This window comes from Mauremys reevesii, linkage group 1 (genome assembly GCF_016161935.1).
Source record: "Mauremys reevesii isolate NIE-2019 linkage group 1, ASM1616193v1, whole genome shotgun sequence".
Classification (NCBI taxonomy): Eukaryota; Metazoa; Chordata; order Testudines; family Geoemydidae; genus Mauremys; species Mauremys reevesii.
In genome coordinates, this window is record NC_052623.1 from 109,351,644 (window position 1) to 109,379,182 (window position 27,539).

The 27,539-nt window shown below is 42.1% G+C and overlaps 1 protein-coding gene and 1 long non-coding RNA gene across 2 annotated transcripts in view; both read right to left on the minus strand.

The window, feature by feature from the left end:
- LOC120393756 overlaps positions 1 to 2,904 on the minus strand; it is a 65,327-nt gene extending 62,423 nt beyond the window's left edge. The window contains exon 1 of the long non-coding RNA XR_005592115.1: positions 2,640 to 2,904. This is a non-coding gene — a long non-coding RNA (uncharacterized LOC120393756). The remainder of the gene's footprint in view (positions 1 to 2,639) is intronic.
- FAM155A (family with sequence similarity 155 member A) overlaps positions 1 to 27,539 on the minus strand; it is a 772,046-nt gene that overhangs the window by 650,260 nt on the left and 94,247 nt on the right. The window lies entirely within an intron of this gene.

A 27,539-nucleotide genomic window follows, 5' to 3' on the forward strand; every position in this document is an offset into this window, starting at 1 on the left:
CATTGGTGCCTAGGGAACTTTCACTGCAAAAAATTCAGTGTTGAGTGATTGTAAATGCCTACAGGGTTTGGCAGGAGTTTTGTGCATCACTGCGGTGCTGACGCTGGGATTTAGTCCCCTAAATCCCTGTTTTAGGAACTTAAGTCCATTTGTGCATCCAGGCCTATATGTAACAGAAATTGAATGAACTACAGATCTAGACCCAAGCATCTCTAAACAGAGGAGTTCTGAGGTTAGGCGATTTTGAATATCTAGCTTCTCTAATTGTTATACACAGTTACCTCAGAGAGTAATACCCTCTGGGTAATGCTTCTACTGATGTAACAACTTGGGCGTTACTCGAGTAAACCTGATTTTGGCACCTACGTGCAGTGAAGCAAATGGGTACCTAAATAACTACCCATTTCTAGTACATACATACTCATGTTGGAATCTTTTTAAGAAACTGAAGCATTTGAATATCAGACCAACTGATTTATCATGGAATCCAGTAGAAATGTATTAGATAATTGTGAAGTGATAAAGTATGGGCTTACCCAAATCTGACCATAATTCTGGTGATATTCTTTAGGCAATAAAAGCAGTTTCAATACTAGAGAGACTATACCTACGAGCATAATTCAAATCTTATGCATAGAGGAAGGATGGTCGAGTGGTTAGTATTAATTTGGGACTGCAGAAATGGGTTCATGCTCTACTACAGACTTCTCGTTTGCCCTTTAGCAAGCCACCTACTCTGCCTATGCCTCAGTCCCCATCTGCTAAATGTGGATAATCACACTTTACTTCACAGGGGTCTTGGGAAGACATATAAATGAAAAGTTGTGAGATGCTCAGATACTATGGAGTGGGAGCTTCAGATAGACGTGACTATCCAGATTGAGGCTTTCCAAAGAGTTTTTAAAAGCTTGTTTTATTGATAGTGAAATATTCCTGCAAATAGGTCCATATAGTTAACAATAATCATTAAATATTTCTATAACGCTGTAAGTTTGCACAGCACTCTACAGAGAATAAAAAGACATAGTCTCATCCCTGAAGAGTTTGCAACTTAAATTAGTCAAACATAGAAACTGAAAATAAGAGGCAAAGGAGGGGGAAGGGAAAGGAGTGAAACAGATAAAGATGATGTAAATGATACGTGTAAGCAAATCTGATAAATTCCGCTAATTACCAAACAATCCTGTGTTGTGTCAGGAGGGGAGTAGCAAGCGCAGGACCAACAGAATGTGCCAGAAATTAAAGTGAAACTGGATTTTGAGGAGGAGTGATGATGCTGATGCTCAGCACACTCTCAGGGGGTTATTTTTTCTTGACATAGTGAGGAGTCTGAAGAAATGCCATGAAGGCAAGTGACTGAGAGCCACAGGACAACAAAGAGAGAGAAGACAGGAGCCAGGGTAGGAATGTCCCTTAAGAGCTAGATCAAGGAATTTGAACTTTATGAGGAAGATGAATTTGAGTCAATTTAAGGGGAGTAAAATGGAGAGAGTAAAGAGTCAGGTAGGCCAGAGAAGATTAAAGCAGCTCAGGTCAAAGATTATCATAGACTGAGGCAGGCTTTTGGCAGTGAGGATGGTGAGGAAGAGGACAATGTTCAAATTGCTAGAGAGGGAGAAGTGACAAAACTTGGCAAGAGCCTGGATGTGAGCAAAGAATGACAGGGAGAAGCCAAAGATAAACTCCTTATCTTCCCCTTGCGGATAACTTTTCCCCTAGGTTAGTTTAAAGTAATGGCAAGATTATCCCAAGAGTATATATTCGAAAGACAAAAAGAGATGCTAGCTTGTAGAGAGTGTGAGAAGTCATTGTTACTGTCATGGAGTTTATACAACCTATTCATCTGATAGGTAAAGAAGGGGTTGATGCTGGCACTAGGGAGAAAGATTCTCTGTAGCTGGAACTAATTACAGCTGTCCCAAAGGGTGGTACCTCAGAAGGGTACCTCAGAATACCCACTGGCTGAAGGGAAATATGTTCACCTTGGAGAAAAGACTGATCTGAGCAGCCATGCTGTCCTTTGGGCTACTTTGAACACTTTCCACCTGCCCAGGGAAAGGAGTTCCCAGGCATGAAATAGTCCTGGGACAGGCTTTGCTAAAGCTAGCCAATCTATGATACTACTACAAACTATTAGTTTGGGTGGTACCATGTTGTTTATAAGTTTCTTTTTTGGCTAAAATGGGTCCCTGATTTAGCTTTCCAAAAGCTGGACAAGTGATCACCCCAGTCTGAATTCCACAGTGATTGAAAAAAAATTGTTAGAATAAACAAATCAAACAAACCATATTCAGAAACGGATACAACTTTTGTTGAAAACAACTTATTTCTACTGGGACACCTGCTAGAGAGAAAAGAAGTGATATAGGATGTTTAAACCTTTCTCATGAACAGCTCTAATAGTGCACACTCCTCATTTTGTACACTGCAATGTCAGGAATGTGTATCTGACCAAGTCCAAGAGATAGACATAAACCCTTAACTTTCTGGTCCAGAGGCAAGAATCCTACTATCTATGCATGGGTAGCCAAACTTACTGACACTCTGAGCCACATACGACAATCTTCAGACGTTCGAGAGCCACAAGACACCCACAACATTTAGAAATACATTTTCAAAAATATTAACATCCTACTTACTGTATCATGGCTAATTTCTGCTAGAGCTAGAGGCCTGGTGGGTCTCCATCCGGGTCATAAATCTTCGGAAATCTGGTTGATACATTGTCAAGGCTGTACAGAGGAGCTTGGTCAGATGTTAATTTGTAAGGACCACACAGTGTTTTGATTTGATGAGTACAGTACAGAGATTCACAGCAGTATGTTGTGCCAGAAATTGAAATGAGTCGTATGCTAGTCTTCTTGAGTTGAGGATACTTCGTTCCTGGAACTTGCTTCCAGAACTCAATTGTAGACTGTGATTTATGCATTATCTTTAGAGCCCAGTCTTCCTGGAGTTCCAGTAGTTCTATTTCTACAGTTGATGTTTCTGTAACCATGGTTTTGGGACTCGGACAGCTGTCACTGATCACATTAACCATGAATAGGTTTACAAGAAAGGTGAAGCAGGATCCCAGCTTCTGCATGTCTTCAAACCTGGCCTGAAAGTCATCAAGCAGTCCTTGTAATTTACTTCTGTATTTCTTGAGGTTTTTATTTCAGGGAATGTGTTTACTCTACTCCTGAGATGGGGGAAGTGGCTGAAGCCTCTTAACAATATGTCTCTTTGCAGACACTTTAACTTGTTCTGGAGGCTTAAGACTGTCTGAGTAAGTTCTGAAATAATCTTATCCTTCCTTTGGAGTACCAATTAGAGAGTTTGCAGATGTTCCATAATATCAGTGAAAAACATCAGTTCCTGCATCCATTGCTTATCTTTCAGTTGTGGATAGGACTTTTCCTTTTCTTCAAGGAAAGTGCTGATAGGTTTGTGGAATTGCTGGAGCCTATTTAAGACCTTTCTGGTTGATAACCACCTCACAATACAGTAGAAAGAGACATTGTTAGGTTTGTCTTCCAGATCCAGCTCTTCAATTGCATTTTTGAACTGTGGATGAAAATGACAATTTCTTGGACTATTTTTGTAACATTTTCATACTTGAAGTATCTGCCTGTGAGATGTTCATGATAGATGACACAATGATCAGGGAGAAACTCTGGAAATTTGGGAATGCTTTTCAAGAGTTTGGTAAGGCCTACATTTTTTCTCCACCATGGCAAGTGCTCCATCCATTGCAACACTGATAAGTTTATCCAGTGTACATTGGGATTTGTCAATGCTTTGTCAAGTGTGTTCTTTAAGTCAATACTAACAAAAAAAAATGAAGCTATACCAGGGCTTCTGCTTGTGTAGAGAAAGCCCCTGATGGGCTGGTGTGTTGACCTGCCCTGTCTGCAGGTCTGGCTGATTGTAGCTCCCACTGGCTGTGGATTGCTGCTCTGGGCCAATGGAAGCAGCAGCCCCTATTGGGCCAGAGCAGCCAGTGGAAGCCACAATCAGCCAAACCAGGTAAACACACCAGCACAAGTGGTGACCCCTGTTTGAGAAACCCTGAGCTATACCTATCTCAAGGAACTGGAAGGGACCCTGAAAGGGCATTGAGTCCAGCCCCCTGCCTTCACTAGCAGGACCAAGTACTGATTTTGCCCCAGATCCCTAAGTGGCCCCCTCAAGGATTGAGCTCACAATCCTGAGTTTAGCAGGCCAATGCTCCAACCACTGAGCTATCCCTCTCCCCACTGCTGAGTGGGTTGTTTGTTTTAGAATCATTAAGTCCAACATTTCTTCTTTCACAATTACATCTGCGGAAACAGCAAACAAATATTGCCAGTTGTGGTTTATCTTGAATATTTGTAGATTCATCGACAGCTGAATGATAGAGAATTCCTTAGATCATTTTGCTTGTTGCTTGCAACATTAGCACTGATCTGGGAGATCCTCCTCTGCATAGTGTGGCACAAAATTGGAATTTGCTTTATTAGTCATTGAAGTTTTGTATTACTTTGATCTAAAATTGAAACCACTTCTGCAATATTCTTCTTAAATTCTTCATCAAAATATGGATGTTTAGCATGAGCAATATTACATACCATAACAAAATAGCTTCAGTCATTGTGTCAGCTTCCTTATGAATGTGGAAAGTAGTGTCTGTTGACTGTTGAGGCATAATTTTAATGTGGTTAGCTTGTTTTTCCTTAATTCTGATCCAGAAGGGTACTTAGACGAAAAGTTATTGTGAGCTGTTTCGTAGTGACATTTCAAGTTGCTTGCTTTGTAGCAAAGCATTGCAGATTAGGCACAGAGGTTTGCCTCGTTTACTAGTAAATTCAAAATCTTCCTCCCATTCTGGCTGAAAACTTGGGCTTTCTTCTTAATACTTGCATGTCTTACAGTTTGAAGATGTCACTGTCATCCACAAAATTAACATAGGGTTAACACTTAATCTAAAATTATTCAAATGTGATTTATGAACAGTAAACACAGCCGGTAGCATGCAGCATGCAGGGAAATCACAGAACACGAGGTCTGCACAGCACTACAGTGATGCCATTTCCTGTTAGAATGAGCATGTGCAGCTGAAGCCAAAGCCTAGGCACCACCTGCAAGGCCGAAGACCCGAGTACCAGCTCGCCTCCTCCTGCACGGCTGAAGCCCTGAGAACGCCCTCGCTGCTTCCTATAGGGATAAAGACTCAAGCATAAGCACCCCCACCCTTGCAGGGCTGAAGCCGTGAGCTCTGACTCACCCCACTGCAGGGTGAAACCCTGAGCCTCTGCGCTCTCCTCCCCTTGCAGGGCTGAAGCCATCAGCTCCGACTCACCCCACTGTGGGGTGAAACCCTGAGCCCCTGTGCCCCCCCGGGGCTGGAGCCATGAGCACCGGCTGATCCTGCTGCAGTGGGAGCCCTAAGCCTCTGCGCCCCGCCACAGGGCTGGAGCCACAAGCACCAGCTTTCCCCACTGCAGGGGGAAGTCCCAAGCCTCGGTGCCCCCGACCTGTGGGGCTGAAGCTGCGTGCTCCACGAAGCGTAGCTGTCCTGTCAAAGAGCCGCATGCAGCTTGCGAGCTGCCGTTTGGCCACGCCTGATAGGCCTAATCAATTAAAAGATTCCCATTGACTTAAATGGCCATTAGATCAGGCCCTAAATCTGACTACTTTAAGTAAAAAGTGTATCAAGCTGATTTAGCTATTCTGACCAGCTATATTTGAGTCAATGGGTAGCATATTTTATGAAGACTGTGTGAGAAGACAGAGGCCAGGGCCAATATTTTATAAAATGGGTGCTTAACGTTAGGCTCCTAAGCCCAAATTTACACACCAAAATAAACAAACAGAGTTTCAGACATCCTGGGTGGTTGCTCGGAGCTGCAGACCAACAATTGTTCACTTGAAATGTTCTTCTTCTCTCATCCCTGGAGGCTGCCAATAATCAGAATGGAGTGTACCTTTCTTATGGCAGTTCAGAGGTAGGTCTTGTGCTCTTCTATAAACCTTATTTTTTACTCGATGCGTTCATTCGATTAGGTCAAAAATTAGTCTGTTAGTACGCAGAAAGTGAAGCACAAAAATGGGATTAGTCAATTAAATTAGAAACAAGGAAAATTGGGATGTTTGTTGGTTGGCTTATTTTTTAAGTTTCCTACAGCACGTACAGGCCTCAAGAAATCATGATTTCATCCAATTCTGGCTCACTTCTTATTAACCTTGCCTGACATTCACAGCACTTGGATATGGGCAAGGAGAGTCAGAAAAGCACAATAAAAACAGGATCTGAAACTACACATAAGTTCCTAAAGAACATCTTCAACATATAGTATTGCGAAGAACGTCAACGTCTGCTTTAGTAGAGAAACTGTAATTTCTGTCAGAGTAGCCTTTGCTATAAAGATATTTAAGCTAAAATCCAAACAGCAGATTCATGTTATGTATTTACTTACACATCCTTTTACACTGAATAATATTCCAGCATAGTAGACTTTTGCAGATAATATTACCCGTGTTGCCTAAAAATAGTCTAAAGTCCTTATTAAGATCAGTTGAACAGCCCCCACCTCACACAAACCAACACTATTTTACAGGAAACTCACTAACTGAGAAGTTAAAATAAGAGTTCTTTTCTCAAATCCTTCAGCTTCCTCCTCACCCCCAATTTGCTGTTTTTCATCACACCATGACTGTTAGCTACTGCATTAATATCACTGACTGCTTAGACACATTTCAATATGGCACTTCATTTAACATGTTTGTAGTTTTCCCACAGCAAGTCATTTCTGGAATCCTAATACCAGATTAAATTGGAATGAGCTTGACATATTTTAGTTATGTAGAGAATGTGCACTGAAAAACACACAATGGCAAAAACACCTTGCATGAACAAATGCGGTGCAGCACTAAAATCAGCTTGTCATTCCAGCTAAGCAGTGGAACGTAATGAGCCAATTCAAACACATTTCTGCTAATTTAGTTTTTGATTGTATGTGTTTAAAAAGGAGCCACATTTTAAAGAGAACAGAATTAAATAGGAGTTGGAACTCTCAGTTGTTCTACTAATGTAAATTAATAGGAAGGAATGCTTTCCTTTTTGTTTTGTAGTAGAGGTAACAAAATAGAAAATTATGTCTTGGCTACATTATTGAAAAGGCCCAGTCAGACTGAACAAGTTCTGAAATATTGCTTTGGTTTGTTTAAGCCTATTAGCCTAATAAATAGCACAGAGAATAATATAGAGATATTTGTAAGAGGCTGGAGTATTTTGAAAGTGCTTAGAATGAAACCTGCACAAGTATTCTTGGAGGATATTGGGCATAAACAAATTATTTGCATTAGCACCTAGCCAACCCAGTGCCTTAAATTCACTTTTTTATGGATCAGTGCAGACTTATTAGAAGGACAGTTCAGGAAGGGAAATTTACTCAACATTTTGGAAGAGAGAGGAATTATGACTTAGCACTTTTGTTGATCTTGGATTTTCCATTCTCCATGTTTTAAATATTTTGGGCTGGCACAGAATTAGCTTGGCAGCATTAGAGGAACTTTAGTGACTACCCTGAATCTGACTCTTGACAATGCAGTTTTACTCTATCTTTGTGGTAAATTTGAGTTAACTGCAAGGTTTTTTTTTTATTCTACACGTCTCGGGGAGGTTCCTCTGCTGTGACTCTTTGGTTCAATTCAACTCTGATTGTAAAGGGCATGACTAAAATGCCAGGCCCAGTATGCTAGCTAGAGGATGAGATTTCTTATGAATCCTGAAATATAGACGTTTATAGTGGAGCAAGGAAGCCAGAGATAAAGGACTAGGAAAGAATACAAACTGGGGCTGGAATTTTCATGTCAGCAGTTTCCTAAAGAACATCTTGAACATAATAGCAAGAATTGCCTGCCTTAGGGAAGAATGAGCTTTGGTTGGCCTATAAGGAAAAGGAACAGGGCAACTGTATTTCTCCCTCACTCTGCAGTTAGTTGTAGGTGACCTCTGATCAAAAGCTAGTGGCCACTTTCTTACCTCGCAAATTACTTGTCAGATTTGATTAAAGCGGGCTCTCCACTAACAGTCCCCATTATCCAGAGCGTGTTTATATTCCTAAGCAAGGAGGCAATCTGTTCCTATTCTCTCAGTCTTTAGGATGCCTTACAGTTAGAACTGATTGAAAAATCAGAATTTCTGTCTCACAAGAAATTCCAATATTTTTACATTTATTTTCTTCCTGAATTCAGACAAAGTGTCAAAATGTCAAAAATTTAGATTCAGAAATATCAAAATATTGACTTTGACACTTTTGATCTAAATGAACTGTGACATTCCTGCATCAAAATGATCCATTTCCAGTTGGTTCAACATTAAACTGCATCTCCCATGAGCCATTACAGTTTAATGTTGAACCAACTGGAAATGGAACATTTTGATGCAGGAATTTGACTGCAGTGGCTCATGGGAGATGTAGTTTGGGTGCCTCATGCCCCCATTCTACCCTGTGGGTCAGGCTCTCAGGCCAAACTACACCTCCCATGATTCAACATGGTCACGGGACTCCCATGATGTGATAAGGTAGCTAAGCCAGAAGGGAGACCCGGGTCCATCATGGGATAGATAGCCTGGCCAAGGAGTCATGCCCATAGGGGACAATGGGGCTATGAGGAACCAGAACTACAACTCCCACTAGCCACTGCAGCAGATCAAGTGGGTACAGATTAACATCAGCTCAACTGAAGCAAAACTATGTCATTTTTTTCCAATGGAAAAATGATTTTTTTTTCCTGCAAAATCTAATTTTCTTCTGGAAAAATTTCAATTTTGCAGAAACCACATTTTCCCAGAAAATTTCTGACCAGTGCTACTTAGAGTGCACCAGAGAGAAAGAATTATGGTGCTTGTTAGGGGTGTTGCCAGGGAATTCATGCAGCTCTGCTGGGCCAGCCAGTGGATGGTGCTATCGGGACAGTTCGGCACTGCCCTTCAGGTGTTGGCAGTGGAAAACAGGATAAACAAGATTTTATATTCCAGATATTTCTAAATGTAAGAAACAGGCAGGAAAATAAAAGCTTTTCTCTTTGTTTGGTTTACTTGGAAATGAAAGATTGGGCCCTAGGAACATTTATCATGAAAAAATACAAAATAAGACTAGATTGAGCTTTGTGTATGCCCTGTAAATAGCTGCTGAACTGGGGAAAAATTCTGACTCAATCGTACTTAGAGACATAGAGTTTAAGGCTTGAAGGGACCACCAGATCATCTAGTCTGACCTCTGTATCCCATAGGGCTAGCCTGCTTGCTTGATTTATTACATCTTTCTAAGGGTTTGTTGTTTGTTTTATTATAATAGATAACAGCTTTATAGTTTTATAATAGAGTATTTTGGCAGTAATGCAAGGAACCTATAGGCCACATCCTGTATGATGAGCTAAAGCAAGTTAGCATGCCTATGTTTGTGACCTTTGGCATAGATAAGTTTATGAAGGGCAATTGGTAGACCACTTAACAGGTACATCATGAAGGACATGGAAATAACCACCAAACCTATTCAGGCCAGAAATAACAGAAGTGAGAATGAGTTAATGGTCATTAACACATATGACTATGCCAGGCTATGGAGTAAGCACTGCCCGATATTATGTGGGTAAGGGAATTAAGTTTGGACATAGCAGTTTGGACACATCCTGCTGAGGCTCTATAAGAAGGGCAACCCACCATGTTTAGCTAGTTAGTTTTAGGTCAGTTTTTCTTGGGTTTTCCTTGGCTTTGTTTTCTGGCTTTCTAGCTCCTCCTGAGTTTTTCATCTTCCACTCGGGCACTGAAGAACCTGGACCACTGGACTCTTTTGGCATGCAAGAGATGAGGCTGGTCCTGTGTCTCTTACCACTAGGTTCTCAAGGAAGGGTGCGAGTGATGATGGCTTTTCAATTTATTAAAAATTTTCATTTATGTCAATCAAAGTCTCGAAGGGTGTATTATGTTCTTAGTGTGAATGTCTTTGTCATACATCCTGATGGATCCTTGCAAGACTCTATGTAGCCTGATTCTGGGACAAAAACCATATTATCCTCTGATCAGATCAGTTGGTGAGCCTATAACCTATATTATATAAACAATAATATTAATTCCCTAAAATCAGGCAATACCTTCTGTATATCACAAGCTACTAATGCTAACCAGCACCCACTAAACCCAAAATCCCAAGTTAGACCAAAGTATTACTGCCCACCAGAGTCGAGACTATTGTTTGCAACTGTGAGAGAACAGGAGGGACTGAGGTGCACCACTTCCCAAAGCTCCTGCAATTGCAGGGATATGATTGAGAGATACCCAGACAATCCTGGCAAATATGCTGCAGAGGAAGCTGAAATGCCACCAAGGTCTCTGCCAATTACATGTGAGCAAGAACCAGCCAGCCAAGAACCTGAGAGAGAGAATGCTCAGAGCCACCACAGAGAACTGGCCAACCCTATCCAGTGTCCCGTCTCCAGCCAGGTCATCTTCTTCAGAGGAAGGAGACCAAAACACCCGCAGAATACGCTGGGGTTGGCATACAGTCCCCTCTTGACCCCTGCAGGTGGCCCAATGAAGCCTGAAGCATGAGCGTTTGTTTTCTTCCCAGCTTCCCACTTGTTCCAAGGTGGAAATAATTTACTACAGCCCTTTACACTATGCAGTAATTCTCTACTCTCGCACAGCTCTGCTGGCCTGCATGCTGACAGCAGAGTCAAAACTCTGTCCATTCCCCATCCTTCTCTACCCTCACACTCAAAGTGTGAGTATGACCATTTAGAGACTTCCCACACGGTCATGCCCAAACTCGTGAACCTTTGGGCAGAGAGGTAAAGGGAGAACTTATGTTCCCTTTCTATACCCCACCCCCAATATTCTCCGATGCAGAGCTCAGTTACAAAGATAACCTATTTGGTCAATAGCCACATTTTAAACAACATTCAATATACAAATATCTGCTCTCTCTTTGTCTGGGATTACTATTCAATTAAATATTTCATAACTTAAACTTTCATTCTCTTCTCTTAATATTTTGTTCCTTTTTGGGGTTTATTAACTTTCTCCTTTCCACAATCTCATTGTCTTTGACATTTATTCTTTTATTTCCTCTTTGTGGTTTTCTTGATTTCAATATCAATTTTCTTTGACCTTTAGCAGACCTCGTGAGTCACTTGTCTTTTTGTCTGCAGGGCTTTTGGAGCTTTGCCTATTACATATTCAAAAACAATTAAACTAATCATGTTTTTTAAAAAGCTAGTTATATAGATTTACTGAAGTACAGCCGATAAAATGTTTAAAGCCTCCATTTAATGTACGATTGACTTTCCACCATAAATTCCATTCTTAACATTCCTACAGAAGTGCCTCCTAGTAATACAGCTATGGTGTAATTAAGGGGGAGTCACGATTTACAGGTTTTTGTCTATTTCAGTTTACTGCAATACATGTTCAGGTCTGGACTCTGGCTTTAAGCCACTGCATACACTGGAAAATGGTGAGGAGCTCCTCTGAACCTGAGGGCAGGCCAGTGCCTCCAGGAGTGCACCGAGGCAGACATTTTAATAGTGTGTAGTATGCACCTCTCCCTCCCCACCCCACAAATAGTTTAGTTCTTCTGGCTGGTGAAGAGAGGAGACAGGACCCTGCACAAGAATATACAAAGAATTTGTAGCACCCTCTTATTCCCCTTCCCACTTTCACACCTGAGCAGAGGTAGGTCTGACAAAGCCCTCAATCTGGATAATTAGTATGTGAGGTCACAGGCCAAGGATTGTTAACCCTTCATTGAACTTGATTTGGTCATTTTTCAGGTTTACAAAACCAAAAAGAAAGCTCTCTCACAACACAAAACTCATTTCTGGCTTCTAACGCTTGTTGCTGAACTCTGCCAAAGAACTACGGCCCGGATGTACAAAAGGAATTAGGAGCCTTAGTCCCTGTTTTAGGCACCTGTTTTAGGTTTGGGGACCACTGTGATGCACAAGGCATTCATTGAACATTGTAGGTGTCTAAAATAGCTCGACACCTACGTTTTTGCAGTAGAAGTTCCCTAGACACCTATGTTTCTGCCTCTAATCATGCACAACACTGCCCCACTCTAGACACACAGATGTCTGTCTCCCACCTACATCCCAGTGTGATTCACAAACCAGGGGAGGATAGGTGGTCAAACATCTAACTTGCATGTGGGGTCCCATCCAGTGGGCATGCTCAGAGGGTGCCTAACTAATTAGGCTGCTCAGATGAGTTCACACAAATCTGCAGAGGAAGCAGGGGGACAGTTACTGGAGCAGGGGGAGTGGATCCTGAGTCCCCTGCATCCTAGGTGAGTGTACTAACAACCAGGCTACAGTCACTCATGATTGTTCTGTCTTTCCTTCCTATTCTCGCTCCCTCTCCATCCCTCCCTCCCAAGTAACACTTCATGTGTTTATCCAGAGTGCAACAGTTTCAACAGGAGAGACTGAAGGAGCCCCCACATCACAATTACCCATTGCCACATGGTTAGAGCACTCACCTGAGAGGTGGCAGATCCCTGTTCAAATCCCTTCACCTCCTCAAGCAGAGAGAGAACTTGAACCAGGGATCCCCCACATCCCAGGTGAATACTCTAACCACTGGGCTAAAAGCCATGACGGAGCTCCTCCTACCCCTCCAATCAACTTCTTGCTAAAATAGAGTAGGTGCCTAATTCCAGGAGAGGGTTCGCAGCTGAGAACTGCTAGCAGACTTAGGCACCTCCTTGCAGCCTGTATTTAGGCATCTACATCCACGAGAGGGGAGGGGTTTAGCACATACCCCTCTCGTCAGCATCTCCCACTGGCTAACTTAGGTTGCTCCCTTCCCACAGTGCTGGCTTTTGTGAACTGCAGTCTAACGTTGCCATCTTTTCCCCATTTAGGCATGTAACTTGGGCTTTGTGAATCACAGGGATTTTCTAGCCCCCCCAAACTTAGGCATTGTGATACTTAGCTTCACAATGCCAAACTCCTTTTGTGCATCCAGGCCTAAGTGCGTTTTGCTTTGTTCGGATTGCTAGTCACAATGGCTGAGTAATATAAACAGATGGCAATGCCAAAGGCATATGCACAGTAATCTTTTCAATACAGAATCAGATTCCAGGAGTGAAATCCTGGCTAGGGTGACCAGACGTCCCATTTTTAAATGGACAGTCCAATATTTAAGCTGCACTGCAGATGTCCCGACTTTTTCCTAAAAACGATCAATTTGTCCCATATTTTCTGTCTCCTCCCAGTCAGATCCTGCTGCTGGCTGGATCCCTGCTCGCCAGCCACCCCCCCACCAGTTGTGAGTTGGGGGCGGAGGGATCCAGTGGCAGACCATGGGGGTGGGTGTGCAAGGCTGGTGGTGGGGCAAAGGTTCAGCTCGTGGGGCTGGCTGCTCCTCCTGCTGGTCCATCAGTGCAGCCCCCGCTGCGTGCTGGCACTCGGCCAGCAGGGCCCTGCCCCCATCCCATTTCCCGCGAGCACGGGCTGCGAGCTCTGGTGGCTGGGGAGTGAGGGCAGGTGCCAGGCAGTGGTCGGTTATGTGTCACTTCTCCTGCCCACCCAGCGGCCATTTACATGCTCCCCCTCCCACTGTCCTCTTCCTGCTTTGCCCCTTCATCTCCCCGCTGCTCCTCCATATCTCCCCCGATGGAGCACATCCCGCTCCCAGCGCTGTGCAGAGAACCAGCCCCTGGTTGGAGCGCTCAGCTCACCAACAGCCTGGCCAGCAGGCTCCTTCCTTCCCCCACTGCCTCGGGCTGGGCCAGCACCCTGGGAAAGCTCAAGACCCTCTGGCCCAGAGCGCTGGCCAGGAGGAGCCGAGCCCTGTGTGTGCCAAAGCCCCGCACAGCACTGGCATGGGAAGCCTCTCTGCCCTGCAGTTAAGCTCTGGAGAGGGGAGGGAGCAATTTCCAGCCTGTTCGCACCCAAAACCTGCAGGTTCCACAGCAGCAGGGGCTTAGCACCGTCTTCACTTGCTTCCACAGCATCCTTGGTCCTTCCCCCAGGGAGCGTGAGGCTGCTCCATCCCCTAGGCACCCTCTGCTGCTGAGCCACCTCTCTGGCTGGGTTTGCTGAAGCCCCTGCAGTCAGGTTCCCTGGGCCCTGGTGCACAATGCGTCCTTAGGCCTTAACCCCTTCCTGCCCACACTGTAATTGGGGGACAGGAGGCAGCTGGGTTATGTCGGTGGCCAGCAGCAGCCTGGAGGTGTTAGCTGCCTTTCAACACTGTGTGGGCAGGAAGGGACAAGCTGCTTCCAGCCCGGGGTGGAGGGGGAGAAGATATGAGCTCTGCAATGACATGGGTCAGGTCATTACTCCCCCTCCCCACTCCGGCTGGAAGCAGCTCCCATCCCTTCCTTCCCACAGAGTGTCAAAAAGCTGCTGCTGGCCACAATCTGGGGAGGGGGGACATATGATACTGTGTGCCCCCCCACACGTTGCTACAAAGTGTCCTGGGTGCCCAGCCAGGCATGGAGGGCAGAGAGTGCCGGGCAGGGAGGGTTGGGTCAGTCGCTCACCCCCCTGGATGTGTGTGTGTGTGTATCACCTTTCTCCGTGTGTGGGGGGGGAGGTATAGGTGTGTATGTCACCCCTCCCCATGTGAACTCCAAAGCATTAAAGATAAGAAGGTAAATAAAAAGAATCCAACTACACAGTGTTTGTTTTTAACAGGGGCTCAGTCAACTTGATGTTAATTTGAACATTTGTACTGTGTCCCTTACTCACACTTAGTAGCATTTACTCATGTGAGTAGTCCCATGGAACTCAGTAGAACTACTCACAATATAATGTAATGCTCAATGTGAGCAGAGGTTGAAGAAGCAAATCCTCTGTTCTTTTTCATTTCACTTCCTCCGTTGTCCTTCTGAATCTGGACCATAGAACTGAGTTAAAGACAGATATACAAACCCACTCCCCCAAGCCTTATTGTGCCTCTCATATCTAGTAGTACTTTGTCCCACGAGCAGCAACATAGATTTCAGTGGAACTATTTGAGTAGTAAGTTACACCCCATGTAAGGAAAGCTGTCAAAATCTGGCTCACTTTTTTTTTTCAAAGTTACTCTACTGTATTTTGTATGTGAGTAGTGAAGATGTCCTTAAATATACCATACTTTTAAAAATAAAATTATTGTTAATTTCACAGAAAACCTTATAATATTCTCCTTGAAACTCTTAAAGGAACTTTCTTTGTTTTCCTTTTAGACACTAGAAATCCACTGAGAGCCATACTTTCCTCAGATTTCTTTTCAGTAAGTTTGCATCTTAATGGATCAAAGATGACAAAATTTAGGCAAAGTGAAGCTTCAGATTACTGTATAAAACAAAAAAAGGGCTTTCAATTTGAATAAGAGCTTGAAAAATACATTACAATGTATACGTCCAAATTACAATATTTATGTTGAAATCACTGTAGTTTTCTGTTTAATTGTTTTAAGTTAAACTGTTATGAACATGTGGGTTAATATTGAACAGTACTTTTTCCAAAAGGTGGTCCCTCTATTTGCACCCATAAAATTAGCACCTGAAATTCAATCATAGGTGCAAATTTGAGTATTTGCACCTTTAACCATTTCAATTTAGGCATAAGTCATGTGGTTGAAGGTGAGATTACTCAGATTTTCAACGGCAGTTCAGTTTACAGGCTTTACATTGAGAAACAATGTCTGGTTGAAAACATAAACAAAAATATTTAGAGCATTATTCTGAAAATTACATTTTGTTAATTGTATTATAGCCATGAAAAGTTATGACCATTGACTGCAATTGGAGCAGGATTAGGTCTTATAAAATTAATGGACTACAAATAGATTGTAAAAGCCTATACACTTTTAATATTCTAAAAGAATATATGATACACACGACCCATTTTTCTGTACATTTTTCTGACAGGTGCTTCAGTTTTTAAATATACCTACCATGATCTACCCAAGACATAACATTTTCAGTGTTTTCAGAAATATCATCAATGTATTCAAAAAAATTAAATACATTAGACACAAATCCATAGGACCTGAGTGAACCTTATTTAAATGTAGCTGTACTGCTAACAGGTATTGATGTAGGCAAAATAAGAGTAGACTTTATAGTGAGATTCTGTTTGTCATATCTAAAGTGGACAAATCTCTAAACAAGAAATCACATTAATATTGCCATATATGGACACAAAGCTTTTTATGCTGGAAGGTGTCAATGGAAAACATTAACTAATGTGATGCAATGGGGGTAGAGAAACCTAAGTTGTGTGTTATGCTAAATTTCAGCATAGTGAGGTTTAAAGTTGAAGTTTTTCCCCACATTTTCATTCACGAAGGTTATCACTTAAAGATCTAACTGCTAATACAATCAGATATTTTCAAAGATTTTCTTAAAGCTCTGATTCCTTGGAAAAACTGAGGAATTCCCACACACTCTCCTTTTTCTAATACAACCCTAACTAAACAAACCATAAAAGAAAACATTTTTATATTGCCATGGTTACACTGACCTTTTGTTACAGCCAACTTGGTCTGTGCATGTTTTTTATTTGCTCATTCATTTCCCAGTCCAGTCAAATTTTGGCAAATCCCCTTTATCACACATGAATCCTTCTTCACAGATCAGGCTACATCTCTGCTGCAAATGATAGCCCAGAAAAATTAAATCTGTTTTTCTACAGAACATGTACAGCGTGGGCAGAAGCAGTGCCATCTTTCTGATACCACAACATCAACATGCCTCTGAACTATTCTGGAGGATCTACATCTTAGGGGTGAGACCGTGACCGACTGCCTATTCATTCTTTGGCCTCTGTGCAAATAGTATGGCTATATCTGATCAGCCAAATCTATTTGGCTTACCAAATAAGGTCAATCTTATCACTACTCATAGCTTAACACTTCATTCTGAAGTTATAAACACTGACTAGCCAGAAGGAATTGTGGGTAGAGCTGATTAGAAATTCTCAAAACAGAACATTTTTCCATCAGAAAATGTCAATTCATAAAAATGCTCTGGAGACACTTTGGTTTCACTCAACTTTTGATGGAACACAAGCAGGGGCCTGACAGAACTCTTCCTGCCAGCTTGCCCATCTGGCGCCTCACCAGACTTCCAGGTGGGATGATGGGGAGCCAATAGCCTGGAAGCCATAGCCATCAAGCTCTCAGACCTGCGGCTTCTTGGCAGTAGGGCCGCCCACCAGATGGTGTGCCTCAGGGATGGGGCTCCATTCCCTTATGCAAGGAATTCCAAAAGTTTTGGATTTTTCCCAAAATTGGAAGAAACTAAATTTTAAAATATCAAAATCCTCCGTGCAATAGAATTATCATTCTCTGCACAGCTCTAATTGTGAGTAAAACTTTCAAAAGCAATTTTCATTGAGATGTAGGCTCCTAAGGACCTAAAGTCACTTCTGAAAATGAGATTTAGTAACCTAAGTCACTTAGGTGCTTTTTAGGAATGTTACCCTCCTTCACCAATTTCCCTGAGCCATCCACTAGCTATATGTAAGCGTTAGAGTGTCCATGTGTTGCTGCGCTTATTTCTTTCTATAGTTCCTATAAATACCACTTTCCAGGTTTTTAAAAACTCATTTTCATTGCAAAAATACTGAAACCTTCCTTCTTTTTTCAACAATACCCAATACACCCTCCTTTCTCACCATCATTCTCTGTGCATTCCCTCTTCCCCTCTGTGCCCCTCTTCACTTTCAAATTCTTTATATTCTTAAAGAAAGGTAAGAAACCTTTGTAAAAAGATAGCTACCAGGGTATTAGTGCTCATGAATATTCAATGTTAATACATATTACATCCCCAAAATTATGTTTAAAACATTATGGTTACACAGACAAGCACTCAAAAATTAGAGAATGCTACATTCTAAATTGCTCCCCTCTTTGTGTGTATGCATCATGATACGGTCTTTAGTTACAGGATCACAGTATTCTTTCCCAGGGCCAGCTCTAGGTTTTTTGCCACCCCAAGCAAAAAAAATGTTGGCTGCCCCCCACCCACACCCTCTGCTGCCCCAGCCCTGGGCTCTCTCTTCCCCAAACCCCCTACCTCCCCAGCACTGGGCTCCCCCCTCCACCCACACCCCCTGCCATCCCAGCCCTGGGCTCTCCCCCACTCCTACTGCTGACTCCGCTGTCTTCCCCTCGCCTCCAGCCAGTCCGGCACTAGCAGGGTCAGGGTAAGCAGTGGGGCTCCCGGGCTGCGTCTCAGCCCAGGGTACCTCCAGCCAGGACTCCCGCCTCCAGGACCGGTTGGGACCCGGGAGGGCAGAGCCGGGGGACTGCCCCAGCAGGGGGCTGAGGAGACGGGGCAGGGTAGCCCAAGAGGGAGCGGAGCCCCGGAGAGCGGGACGTGAGCCTCGCACGGCTGTGCCCCGCCCTCTATGGCCCCGCTGCTGCTGCTGCTTCTGGCCGCCCTGCTGCAGTCCCTGGGCGGCTCGGGCCGCTTCATCCAGCCCCGGCTGCAGTGCTGGGGGGCGGCCGCCTTGCGGCACCTTCAGGCAGCTCCATGTGACCCGCGGGGCGGCCCCCAGCCCGAGCATCCCCCGCTCGGAGCCTGCCTGGCCCAGCCACAAGGTGCGGGTGCTGCTCCCCCGCGGCGCAAACTGCAGCGGCCCCATGGCACCCCCCAGCGCATGACACCCTGCTACTGCCAGGGCTGGCTCTAAGCTTTTGCTGACGGAAAGAAAAAAAAAGAGGTGGCTAGAATGCCATCCCTGAAAATGTGCCACCCCAAGCACGTGCTTGGTTTGCTGGTGCCTAGAGCTGGCCCTGTTTTTTCCACAAGACCCTTGCCTCAATCAGCTGATTATAAAATTGTACTAATAAAGTCCTCGGAGTATATAAACCAGAAAAATTTTATTATATTTTAGTATGCCTTCCTTATGTAAGACTAGATTAGTCAAAAATAAAAGCTGTCAGAATATACTAAATGTAACCTTTCAAGTGATCTACCAACATAGGAGAAGTACAGTTAGTACTCCCTTATTTTCAGTGAACAAAATATTCTACAGTAGTTGAGTAGGTATTTTTTGTGGCAAGTTTAAATTGAATGGTGTGACAGAAAAGGCCCGCTAAGTAAACATAATTTGTCTTTCACAGACCCATCCCACTAGTAACAGCTGACTTCCATTACTTTTGTTTACGATTAAACTGGGGATCTTAGTTTATCAATAGTAATATTTAGACAATGTGCCAACTGAAGTCACCAGAAGTTTCTCCAGTGTAACAGAAGAGAATATGGCTCCATTTCAACTAAAAAGCCTTTAAATCCTCTCAGCTTCTCACATCCCATTCTTAAAAAGAATGACAAAAAAAGATACAGTCCGTGCTTTCCAGTGCAATTATTTTGTTTGTACAATATATTCCCTTCAACTACCATGAGAAAAAAAGTTGAAAACATCCTTCCTTCGTGACCAAACTTAAGACTACAGGCAAATTCAGACCTAGAGTAAGAGGGAGCAACCAAACTGACTTCACTAGTATTTCATCAGAGCTGAATTAGGCCCTATGGGCTGAGTTAATCTTTACACTAAACTAAATACAGACTTTACAGTGCTCAACTAATATATTTCTGCCAATTTGAGAGATTATCAATTCTGCAGATAAACCCTGTGTGTGGGGGAAATCTCTCTCAAACCAGTAAAAAACATTCTAAGCACTGTGCACACAAGGAATTAAGACTACACAGTGAAACATTAATGGTCCAGCTTTCTATATATTGATGTTGCGTTGTGGTTTTTAGGTTGTTGGTATTTTTAATGTTGATTTGTATAACATACAGTGGTCACTATTAAAAATGCATTCCCCTCACCCATTTCCCCCCCTCTCCCCACAGTTACTATACAGTGGCATCTGATAATGCCACTACTATTTCCTGTTGAAGGAGAGGTCACCATTTTCTGGCATAACAACAATTGGGAAATTCTGGCATAACAACAATTGGCATAACAACAGTTAGCAAAGTGGGAATCAGTAAGATTCCTGTATTTTAAGTGGTGAGTTAGGTAAATAAGTGCTAAAATAAATTATGTTGGGTGGAAGCTCTTAGTCCACCTTGTCAAGGCTTTGGCAGATCATTTGTTAGGAACTCCACAGGAAGACTAATAAAAGGATAGGTCAGTTCCTTGATAAAATACTAGGTGATGTCTTATATCGGTAGAGCTGGCATGATAAATGAAAAACAACATACAGTAGAACCTCAGAGTAATGAACACCGGAGTTACGAACTGACCAGTCAAACACACATCATTTGGAACCAGAAGTACACAATCAGGCAGCAGCAGAGACCAAAAAAAAAAAAGCAACTACAGTACTGTGTTAAATGTAAACTACAAAAAAATAAATAAAGGGAAAGCAGCATTTTTCTTCTGCATAGTAAAGTTTCAAAGCTGTATTAAGTCAATGTTCAGTTGTAAGCCTTTAAAAGAACATCCATAACATTTTGTTCAGAGTTACGAACATTTCAGAATTACAAACAACTTCCATTCCCAAGGTGCTTGTAACTCTAAGATTCTATTGTATTTATGAAGTTCATTAGCCAACTGATGGAAAGGATTTGGATAAACTAGTCATTAATATTTTATTCAAGCCACTCAAATTATGAAATGTTCAACTCTCTTCATATAAACTGGGCCAAATTCTGGTTTACAATTCTATATCTTTGTTTTGATTAGATGGCACAAAGGGGCCATACTCTAACTGTAGATGGCAAGCTGACGTCCTCTGAGCAGCTCCTGAGCCAAATATCCATCCCATTCTCCAACCTACTTGGACTGGAAGGGATATGGTAGAGTTCTGCTTTGTAATGCTAATGCTCCATTGGTGTATGGTCCCTGAGGACTAAATTTGTGGTCCACCTTTTTCCAGAGGACAAGTTTCAGTTCTGATGATGGGTTCAGCTCAATAACAATCCGAAGTAGTGCTGGCTGATGCACGTTCATTTTCATTATCTGACTCGGATGCCACCAACGAAGATTTATTTTCTTTTTTGGTGGTTCGGATTCTGTAGTTTCTGCATTGGAGTGTTGCTCTTTTAAGACTTTTGAAAGCATGCTACACATCTCATCTTTTTCAGATTTCGGAAGGCACTTCAGATTCTTAAACTTTGGTTTGAATACTGTAGCTATCTTTAGAAATCTCTCTTTGCGTTTTGTCAAATCTGAATTGAAAAAGTGTTCTTAAAACAAACAACATGCTGGGTCATCCAAGACTGCTATAACATAAAATATATGGCAAAATGAGGGTAAAACCAAAGAACAGGAGACATACAATGCTCCCCCAAGGAGGTCAGTCACAAATTTAATTAACACTTTTTTTTAAATTAGTGTCATTAGCATGGAAGCGTGTCCTCTGGTGTTTATCTTTTTTACTGTGCAAATATTTGTAATAAAAAACAGTAATATAAAGTGAGCACAGTACACTTTGTATTCTGTGTTGTAATTGAAATCAATGTATTTGAAATGTAGAAAAAGATCCAAAATATGAAATGTCAATGGTATTCTATTAACAGTCTAATTCAAACTGTGATTAATTGCAATTATTTTTAATTGATTTAATTTGTTTTGAGTTAATCGCTTGAGTTAACTGTGATTAATTGACAGCACTACAAATTATTAACTAACCAGGGTAGCTAATTTCAAGACAATAGTAATTGTACTTATAGTTGAAATGTTTTAGAGAAGCACAGCACAGAGGCATCACCAAAATCAGGAGTGTATAGTAAGATATTCATTTTGCACTAATCCTTACACCAGGGGTCGGCAACCTCTGGCATGTGGCCAGTTTGTTTACCTGCCGCATTGGCAGGTAAGGCCGATCGCGGCTCCCACTGGCCACGGTTCGCTGTCCCAGGCCAATGGGGGCTGCGGAAAGTGGCACGGGCGAGGGATGTGCTGTCCGTGGCTTCCTGACGCTACCATTGGCCTGGGACAGTGAACCGCGGCCACTGGGAGCCGCGATTGGCCAAACCGGCCAACGCGGCAGGTAAACAAACTGGCCCAGCCCGCCAGGGAGCCATATGCCAGAGGTTGCCGACCCCTGCCTTACACAGAGTGCACTTGCTAAATTTGTAAAATATTTGATACTCAGAGGTTGTAGTCATGAGAATCTTTCAATAAAGAGTTGAAAAGGAAATTATAACAATCTCCTCTAGTGAACAGGCCAGCCCTCTCCCCCTCCCCCCCCAAATAATAGATGGGCTCTAGTTAAAGGCTTATTCATTTATTTAATTTTACTGAAAATAAGGTAAAGTGGATTGAACACACAAACAAGAAAAAGACTAATCTATACTCTTCAATAGGCAGACCACTTGTCAATTCATTTCAAGTTGATCAGCAGTCAATGCTCAGTATTAAGGAATGCCCAGGACCATCTACATGAAAGATGCTTGGCCACTATAAATTCATATTTTCTAACACTGAAATATGGCAAGAAGCCTCTCCTACAACCCTTTTCACTGTGTGGAATGAAATATTGGTTTCTAACAAGAACTTGCCGTGGTAAGAGGGTAAGGAGTAACAGCCTGCACTGAGGTCTAGCAAACACTGCTTAGATTGAGCTAACAAATCCAAATAAAAACATTTTGCCTTTTTATTTACAATATTGCTAGCATAGAAGTGGAATCCTGAGTCACTTCAATCAGTCCTAATTATTCAACTGCAGTAAAGTTAAATTAGTTGTCACTAGTCAGTACTCATGCAGGAGTCTGCTTTTATGTCTTAATTATTGTATCTACTTTCACAACAACAATTAAAGTTTCAATGCTGTAATGTAGGATTGTCTTCTCTTTCCCCCCTCCCCGGCTTTAAGTTTTTCTCATTAGCAATACATCTGTGAGTCAGATTTCGTTAATCTCAATCAATTTCTATTGGGACTTCAGATTATCAAGTCACTCACTCCTACACAGTATATTATAAATTCAGGTATCCAGACTTGGATAAAGCAAACAGATTAGCCAGCTATGAGTGTATTTTTTAAAAAAAATTATCACAGCTACAAAGTTTTGTTTGAAAGGGTTTTGCAGTCATTGCAAATTCTTTAAAATTAATACAACTTTTAAAGAAACCTCATATTAGTTTGCAATCCAGCTCAGAGAAAAAAAAAAGTAACAGTCACCAGCCCAAAATGGGCCTCCTTTCATAAGAAGAATCATCATAGAAACTACAGAGAATAGAAAAAGAAAAATCCGAAGTAGATATGTCCTGTTTCAATTTAATCTATCAACACTAAAAACAGAGTCCTAGGTTCAAGGCCCTGATCTGCCACAGACTTCCTGTATGACTCTGGGTAAAGAGATGTACAAAGGTATCTGGGTGCCTAAGTAGGATTTACAAAGCAAGTAAGTAAACAGGAGTTTAGGTATCTAACCTGCTTAGGTACTTTGCAAACCCCAGTAGGCACCTATCTGAATTTTTAGGTGGCTAAAAACCTTTGTGAATCTGGCCTTTAGCCTCTCTCTGTGAATCTGCTCCTACTGTAAAATAGGTATAATAGAACTTCCCTACTGCAGATGTGTACAAAAGAGAATCATGTACTTAAATCCATAGGGCTCAATTTTAAAAAGAAAAAAATGCAGGCCACAAGGAGCAAAACCTAGAAAACTGTTTGTGTGAGTAAAAGTCCAGATACCGACACAGAATTAGTTATCCATGTTACTTTCAAACCATGTGCAATTTTCCACATGCATAAATGCAGGAGCAGTTTTGCACATCATCAAAACTTGATGGAGGACAAGATATAGACCAGGGTCAAAAAGTTCACATGAGAACATGAGGGAAAATATTTAAATGCATAGGCATTTCTGGGCAAATGCAGATCACTAGAGCCAGGTCTATATTTAAAATTTAGGATGAAAAAATTATGACACTCAGGGGTGTGAAAAATTCATATCCCTGAGTGCCAGTGTAGATCTAGCTAGGTCAACAGAAGAATGCTTCCATCAACCAACCGTCATCGGGGAGGTCGAGTTCCAGGGATGGAAAAAAAAACTTTTGTCACTGTAGGCCAGGGATCAGCAGCCTTCGGCACGTGGCCCACCAGGGTAAGCCCCCGGCGGGCCGGGCCAGTTTGCTTACCTGCCATGTGTGCAGGTTCGGCCGATTGCGGCTCCCACTGGCCGCGGTTTGCCGTTCCAGGCCAATGAGGGCTGCGAGAAGCTGTGGCCAGCACATCCCTCGGCCCGCGCCACTTCCCGAAACCCTCGTTTGCCTGGAGCAGCAAACTGCAGCCAGTGAGATCTGCAATCAGCTGGACCTGTGGACGCAGCAGGTAAATAAACCGGCCCGGCCCACCAGGGGGCTTACCCTGGCGAGCCACATGCCAAAGATTGCCGATCCCTGCTGTAGATTGTGTCTACACTACAGGGCTATGGAATGCAGCTATGGAACGAAAGCTATGCTGATATAGCACCTTTAATGTAGACAGGGCCTAAGCAATAACTAGATTGATTTGATTGTTCAATGTAAAGATTAAAAAGGTAGAGCACATTTTGAGACACGGCGGGGGGGGGGGGGGAATTCTGCTGTAGCAGTTGAGAAAGAAGGACAATTTAGAATGGTTTCTCCTTAAACCAGGGTTTAAGAACTGGGCAGGCTGTTTTGGATACATGGTTGTAGAATCATAAGAGTTAAAGATGGAAAAGACCTTTTAGATAATCTGACATCTCTCTTTCCCAGGAGGGGTTGTTCTTTACAGTGTATTTACTAATGTGTTCATTCAGTCTTGTTTTAAGTGTGAAGAGAGAGGAAGGATGATCTTTGGGGTAAAGGAAATGGGCTAGAACTCAAGAGAAAAGCTAGGCAGAAGTTTTCATGCAAATAGAGTTTTCACTGAAAAATGCAGCTTCAGGTCAACAAACTATTTGTGAATTTGTGGTTACAAAAATAAAATCAGAAGTGTCAAAACACTAGTTTATTTTGGCATTGCTGAAATGAAACATTTCAACTAGTCATTTAGGAAAGATGTTTTATTTCAGAATTTCCCTGTATCTTATTTTGAAACATTTTTAAAGCATTTTAAAGCCCCCAAAAGGAAACAAACCAAGTATTTTTTTTCTTTTTCATTTCACTGAGAAATTTTAAAAGTTTTGTTTGATCGTAAGTGATTTTTTTTTTGGTTCGTTTTACCACCAAAGCCATACTCAAGAGGTCTGGATTCAGTTCCTGACTCAACCACAGAGTTTCCTTGTGATCTTACATGTCATTTAATTTCTCTGTGCTTAAATTCTCCATCTGTAAAACAAGCATATTACTACTACTAATTTTCTTCTAACCTTATCTGTCCTGTATATTTAGATAAGTTTCCTGGGGCGGGGAATGGCCACTTGCCACTTCATGCTTTTACAGTGCTTATTATGATGGGTTATCAGTCTAGTTGCAGCCTGTGTCAATAAATATGTCTTCTGCCTTTGAAGACTACTGTAGAATCTAACTTACCTCACTCTTAATGTTTTTCCTGATATTCATACATAGGAACAGAGGACTTAGCCTATGAGATGAGACCAGTAGACTTTCTATTCCAGTATCCTGTCTCTGACAGTTGTTTTTGTACAGCGCCTAGAACAATGGGATCCTGGTCTGTGACTAGGGCTCCTAGGTGCTATGGTGTGACGTTATTGATATAAATTGGGACCATATAGAACAAGGGTTGCAACCAAGGTCCTGTAGTGGCATCAAATCTTAGGTAAAGGGGGTCATATAAGGTGTCTAAGACCAGGTTATGGGTTGCTGGTTATGATTATGCTGTTTGTGTGCATGTATCATTTTTAGTTGAAGTTATGAATATTGTCTCTATACTGTCTGTATTTCAAATTGGTGCTGTGCTTCTGGGAAACATCCCAGACAAGTTGGTGTTAGCTCTGTCTAGCCTGCTTGATGGCCCATTAAGGACCATCAGCTACACAATTGACCCATGGAGAGAAGGCAGACACTCCTTGTGACTCAGCAAAGTATGCAGGGACTGGCCCATGTGACTCCAGACTCCATTTTGCTGTAATTTTCCACAGTAAAGACAAAGAGGTTCTTACACCTGGAAGAGCCTATATAAAGCTGATGCCTCTTCTCCATCTTGTCTTCAATCCTGCTTCATACCTCTGGAGGGACTTTGCTACAAACTGAAGTTCTGCACAAAGGACTGATGACCCATCCCAGCGGGGGATGTACTCCAGAGACTTGATTTAAACCTGCAGTTTACTCCATCACTGCTACAAGCCTGAACTAAGAACTTTGCCATTACTGTATGTAATTGATTCCATTTAACCAATTCTAGCTCTCATCTCTACCTTTTCCCCTTTACGAATAAACCTTTAGATTTTAGATTCTAAAGGATTGGCAACAGCGTGATTTGTGGGTAAGAGCTAATGTGTATATTGACCTGGGTCTGGGGCTTGATTCTTTGGGATCGAGAGAACCGTTTTCTTTTATTGGGGTGTTGGTTTTTATAACCATTCATCCCCAGGACGAGTGGGACTGGTGGTGATACTGGGAGACTGGAGTGTCTAAGGAAATTGCTTGTGTGACTTGTGGTTAGCCAGTGGGGTGAAACCGAAGTCATTTTTGTCTGGCTGGTTTGGTTTGCCTTAGAGGTGGAAAAACCCCAGCCTTGGGCTGTGACTGCCCTGTTTGAGCAATTGGTCCTGAATTGACACTCTCAGTTGGGTCCCGCCAGAACTGCATCGTCACATATGGTAATACAAACAACAACAAGAGATGTTTCAAAAGAAGGTGCAAAAAAATAAAAAAATGGGGAATTATGGAACAAAGCATCCCATTATGGAATACCCATTGTAATCTTTCCTCTCTGATCCAGGCTACATTACTACACTAAGTTCTACTAAAGGAGGTCTACTCTGAAGACCAATCTAAAGCTTCCTCTGACAACAACAACAACAGAATGCAGAGGTTTGCCTTCTAAGGAACCAATTCAGGAAAGCACTTCAGCATAAATTTGAGTCCATCCTTACTCAGGAACTCACTTAAGCATGAGCTTAACCTTAGTCCCATGCGTAAATGCATTCATGAGTAGGGCTGCTTTCCTGAATCAGCGCCTATGTGAGGTGAAGCAGCTATTAATAGGGGATGAAAAATATACAACACTAACAACAAGAGGATTAAACCTAGTAGCTTAAGGCTGATATGAAAGAGTGGAATCATGTTGGAGGAACATTGCTTTGTTTGAGCTGACAGAAAGTTTAAAGAAAAAGTTTGCAAAAGTTTATAAATCCAATTATTTTTGTTTAATCATTAGACAATATAAATAATAAATAAAAATGAATAATAAAATAATAAATAATAAAAATGTAGGTTTTTTTCAGAAAAATAAAAAACTATCAAAACAAACAAAAACAAGCCAGTGGATTTTACCAAGATTTTTTTTTAACTTTTTTCACTCTGAAGCATTCATATTAACATAGCACATATTTGAATTTTTTTGGATACTAGAAACGTGCAATTCTTTTTTGAATCTGTGAATGAAAACTTGAGCTCATCACTTCCCTCTTAATATTTTGGAAGAGTTATTCAGGATTCTTGTTAAGCCAATGCAAGGAACCAAG